Source organism: Gracilinanus agilis, chromosome 1 (genome assembly GCF_016433145.1).
Source record: "Gracilinanus agilis isolate LMUSP501 chromosome 1, AgileGrace, whole genome shotgun sequence".
Classification (NCBI taxonomy): Eukaryota; Metazoa; Chordata; class Mammalia; order Didelphimorphia; family Didelphidae; genus Gracilinanus; species Gracilinanus agilis.
In genome coordinates this window covers 779,360,865-779,366,864 of record NC_058130.1, presented here as the reverse complement: position 1 = coordinate 779,366,864, position 6,000 = coordinate 779,360,865, and positions in this window count along the sequence as shown.

Here is a 6,000-nt window from a genome sequence, read left to right as displayed (position 1 = left end):
TTTGTGACCTAATGATTGAAGCGCCAGGATGGACAAGGGGCTCTGTGACAAGCTGACAATTTTAGCCCAGAAGTAGGCCATGCTGACACCCTCACCCCCACTCCAAAATTATTTCTGTATTTACTGCCAGGAAGGTAACCCACACATCATAGCTACACCCTTCTTATCCAAGTATAGGAAGAGGAATACACACACACACACACACACACACACACACACACACACACACACACACACACACCTTCACTGGAGAAAAAAAGCTAGACCCTTGTGATAGAAACTTCCCCAAGGCTCTACTCATCAGCTCTCCAGTATCCACCAGCCATCATTATAGGTCAGTCCATGTCTTTCCAATTTCATTTCTAAATTTCGATTGAAGTTCTTTCCATTTGAAAAGAGATGAGAAGATCAGGGCAAGAAGACAGGTACCTTTTCTCCTCTGATTCTGGCAAGGGAACAGGAAAGACTACCAAGAACTGGGGGATAAGGGTGTTCTAGGGAGCTGGATCTAACTAATGGAACCTGGACTACTTTGGATCTCCTAACCTCCTAGAGCTTAATCATTAGTCTGATCCAACTCTCATTACAGAGAAGGAAAGCAGGATCAGAAATGGGACACAACTTCCCTGAGGTCACTCAGCTAGTCTGGACTCAGATTCAAGTTTTCTGATCCTGTTACTGTTCCTTCCACTAAGCACTTGTCTTGAAAGTAGAGAGACAAAAAAGATATGGAGACCATGGAGAGGGACAGGTGGACAATCATGTAAACTTTGATTTGGCACTTGTTAACTGAAAAAAATTTTAATAAAGAATTAAAATCAAGAGTTGATTCCAGCATCTCTAAGGTTCCTTCCAATTCTTAACCAATGATTCTAAGACCCTTCACCTCTTCATAACTTATTTCCTCCTCTATAATCTGAAATGGTTACATTAGATGATCAAATGAGATAATATTTCTAAAAAGAACTTTGTACAGTGCCTGGTATACAGTAGGCACAATATAAATGCTTATTCCCTCTAAGAATCCTTTTAGCTCAAATCCCTGTGAGTCTATGAACTAATGAGTTTTGATTGTTCTCTAATGCCTCAAATATAGTCACAACACTAGGAAATCCAGTTCCAAAAGGCCATAACATAACAACAAAAAGCCATAACATAAATACATAAGAGGTGAGAATTATTTCTGAGAATGGCCAAGACCACACTGGAGAGCCTCAAACTCTGGAGAGAGACCTAAGTTGCCTGCATGATAATCCTGCTCCCTACCTGGAGTTCCCCTGGACTTCTCTGCTCCTCCATGTCTTTATCCAGCGTTCCCCAAATGAGATACTATTTGTATAGCAGGAGCTATATGAATGTTTATTCCCTTTCCCATCCCACACTCAGGCAGCTCCATAAGAAACTGGGGCCAAGAGAAGTGACTTGCCCAAAGTCACACAGAGATGAGATTCAAGCCAAGACCCTCCTCCAGAGTTAGAGCTCTTATGCTCCTACCTTTGCTCTCTAAGGCTAAGCAGAATAAGTCTAGTCCTTTTCTTGTCTTCTAGATGGTTCTCTCTCTTAAAGTTACATTTCTGTATGTTACCCAAAAAAAGGCAGGAAAAGATAGAAAGGGAAATGATGTTCAAAATAACTACAGAATGTATAAAATACTTAGGAGTTTATCTACCAAGACACACAGAAATAATCTACATTTTTAAAAAGAAAGAACAAAACTATAAGAATGTGACTATGAAAGTCTATAGAAATATAGGCCTAAATAAATGGAGAAATACTAATTGCTCATGGATGGGTCCTGCCAATAAAATAAAAATAACAATAACGTCTAAATTAACTTACTTATTCAGTGATATACCAACCTCCCACCTGGTATCCTGCTTTTTGGTACTACTTTTCCTCTCCTTCCCCAGTTTCTCATCCTCTTTCTCCTCCTTCAGACAGATGTTCTTCAAGACTTTGCTCTCCACCCTCTTCTCTGCTCTCTCTACTCTCTCCCTCGAAAATCTTATCATTTCACAGCTCAAACAATTATTGATGACTACCAGATTTCTTCATCTCCAACTGCATATAGGATACCTCCATCTAGATGTCACAGGGCCATGGTGGTGAACCTATGTCACATGTTCCAGAGGTGACACTCAGAGCCCCCTCTGTGGGTACACACATCATTGCCCCAGCACAGTTTGCCAGAATTTGTTAACAGAAAGCCAGAGGAACACAGGACCAAGCTGCTCCCCTACCTCTCTCCATGGACATCTAAGGACATTTCTCATATCACCCACATTTCTAAAAGGTTCACCATCACGGTCCTAGGGGCATCTGAAATCCAACATATCCTAAATAGAAATTATCATCTTTCTCCCAAACTTTTCTCTTCCTTCTGACTTCACTATTCCCTTCAACAGTAACACCACATACATCTATTAAAGAGGGAGTTACAGGATCTCTAAGATGAACTTCAACTCTAATCTATAATTCTATAATTCACCCATTCACTTAAGTTTGAAACTTCAGTGTTTGACTCTTTACTTTCCTTCACCTATCAGCTAGCAAGTCTTATGAACTCTATCCCTTCAATCTTTTAAACATCTATATCCTTTTTTAAAAAATTTATTATATTGATCAATATCCATAGCTTTTACATCATCATCATTTTCAAATGAATATCCTTTCCTCCTCCTCCTACCCAGAGAGAGATCATCCCAAGTGACAGAGAATTTAAAAAGAGAAGGGGAAAAAACAGTTAAGTAAAACAAATCAACCTATCAATGCAGTTTGCAAGCATATGCGGCACTCCATACCAATAATCCCCCAACCTCTCCAAAGAAAGGGAGGTGATCTCAATTTATCTATGTAATATATGTATAACCCAGTGAAATTACTTGTCAGCTCTGGGTGGGGGAAGGGAAGAGGGCAGGGAGACAAAAATCATGTAATCATGGAAAAAAATAAAAAATTTTAAAAGGTGAAAAAAAAAATTGTCAACTCTGCTCTAGAGGCTACTTTGGTCCTTCTAATCAGAAAGCATTCAGTTTCATTTGGGGAGTGCTGAGTACCCACTGAGAGGGTTCCAATTTATATTGTTGTAAGTCTTATGTGATATAGTCCCACAGGTCTTCTTACTTTGTTCAGAAAGAGTTCATAGGAGTCTTTCACTGATAGGTGATAGGTGATGAATGACTGGATGTGAGGGCCAGGTCTGGGGTTAAACCCACCATTACAGCCATGAAGAGAGAGAGAGAATCAGCTGTCAGCATTCAAAATTTCGCCAAAGACCCATGTTGTATCTCAGTTACTTTTGGGTGATGGAACCACACTGATCAGTGATAAGGACATGATCCTAGAGATACATGCTGAACACTTCCATAGAGTTCTAAATAGACCATAATCAACCAATGTTGAAGCCATTGACCACCTACCTCAGATTGAAGTCAATCTTTCTCTAGCCAAACTTCTAACCAAAGAAGAGGGTATTTTTTTTTAAACCCATGCCTTCTATCCAATAATGTGTATTGATTCCAAGGCAGAAGAGTGATAAGGGTTAGACAATGGGAGTTAAGTGACTTGCCCAGGGTCACACAGCTAGGAAGTGTCTGCAGTCACATTTGAACCCAAAACTTCTCATCTTTATGCCTAGCTCTCAATCTACTGAACCACCTAGTTGCCCCCTAAAGAAGAGGCCTTGAATACCATTAGGCCAAATCACCTGGTGTTAATTCTATTCCAGCAGAGATTTATAAGAGAGAGGGTCCACTGTTCACACTAAAGCTGACTGAAATCTTCCAGTTTATGTGGTGAGGAGGTTATCCCCCAGGAAACCAGTTGTCCACCTCAATAAAAGAAAAGGAAATAGGTTATCCTGTGACAACCACAGGGGTGTCTCTTAGAAACTGCTGGCAAGATTTTTCTCACAGTCCTTCTAATCTGATCCCTCACCTAGAAGATGGTCACCTCTTGAGAGCCAACATAGCTTCATAAAGGGCCAAGGAGCAATTGATACAATGTTTGCTGCCCAACAACTCCAGGAGACACGCCAGGAGCTGAACACATCATTCATCAATCTGACCAAAGCCTTTGATACTATTTGTCATGAGCGCTTGTGGAAGATCATGGCAAAATTTGTTGCTTAGAGATGTCCATCAGTATTGTATGACAGCTTCGGGATGGCACAGTTGACGGGTTCCAGATAATGGCCACTCTTGAGTTTTCTCAGTCCCCAATGGAGTGAAGCAGGACTCTGTGCTTACTCCCATGATTTTCAGCATGATGTTTTCAGTGATATTATCAGATCCCTTAACAAGTTCAAAGAAGGCATCACAGTCAGCTCCCAAATTCACTGACAAATTATTTAAGTGGGAAAGACTACAAACCAAGGCTAAAGTAGAGGGAGAGTTGGTATATGACTTCCTGTTCACACATGATTGGGCTCAATGAATCCTCTGAGACTGAGATGCAACAGAATATGGATGAATTCTCTGTTGCTTATGCTAATTTTAGCCTGACAATTAATAATGAAGAAAACAGGTTTCTCACCAGCCAGCAATGCACTATCCATATGTGGGACCATTGTTTACGGCAAAGAGAGAAATTCTGAATGCTGTGGATAAGTACACCAAATGAAGTAGTATGGAGGGAGAAGAGGAGAGCACTCAGTATAAACCTCTCTGGAAAACTGATGGTTAGAGATCATGATTTGGAGGACAAACCAGCAAAACAGACTGAGAATGAGAAGTCAGATGAGAGAAGAGCCAGGAGAGAGGGCTGTCTTGAAAAAGAAGACCATCATGGAGGAGAGTGAGCAACAGTGTCAAAGACTACACAGAGTTCAAGGAGAATGAGAATTGAGAAAAGACCATTGGCTTTATCAATTAAGAGCTCATTAGAACCTTGAAGAGGGCAGTTTCAGTGGAATACTTAGGTCAGAAGCCAGATCATCGGGGGTTAAGGGAGAAGGAGGAGAGAACATGAGGGCACCAATTGTAGATGGCCTTTTCAAGGAGTTAAACTACAAAAGGGAAGAGAACAGGAAGAGAGCTGGCATGGAAGGGTCAAGGCAGGTTTTTCAGGATGCAAAATGAGACACATTGTCTTTGGATGTGGCCAAGGTAGGAACTGTTTTATTTGCAATGTATTACAGGGGTTTTTCAGTTTTTCCAGAGTAAAGGGTAAGGAGAAGAAATGCTTTATCATTAGACTGTGAATTCTTAGAGAAAAGAATTTTGGGGATTTTGTTTTGGTTTATATTCTCAGTGCTTAGTACATAGTAGGGGCTTAATAAAGGTTAGCTGGCTGATAATTGAAAAAAAGTAATTTTTTAAAAATTCCTATTAATGTGGAAGGCTGATTCCTAGCTATTGGACTCTGGAATTATTTCCATGGATGTTAAGGCTATATTTCCTAGTGCTTAGCATAGAGTAGGGGCTTAAGAAATGCTAGCTGGTTGGGTATTGAAAAAAAATTAATTAAAACAAATTTCCTATTAATGTGTAAAACTGATCACTACCTATTGGACTCAGAATTATTTCCATGGGTGTTGACTTCTGTTGTGAGGAAGATTAGGTAGTTATTGATTAAGAATTAAGGTTGACCTAGCAGGAAGGAGCTGGAGCTGGGAATTCCAGGATGGAATGAAGGAGCAGGAAAAAGTGACTTTTGCTCTGGGAGGGACTCCATGAGGGGTTAGCACAAACTGTGGTTAGCCCTGGGAGACCTCAGAGTAAAGGACACCCTGCATCCTGATTTTCCCTGGGATCCTGTGTGGTATGTGGCATCTAGCAAAGAGGATAAGATTTTCAGTGCTGTACCAAGGAAAGAGGAGAAGTTTGGGATCTGGTGGACAGCATCTCAAGCAAAACCCTCCCTACTTGGTACCTGTGACCACCTTGGCTCTTGGCATCCAGAGATCATCGGTGGATTGCAGTGAGAACCCCTAAGCTACATCAGCCCTTAGCTGTGCTCAAGCCTGGCAGGACCGGGTCTGAGGCAGTCACCCAGAGACTC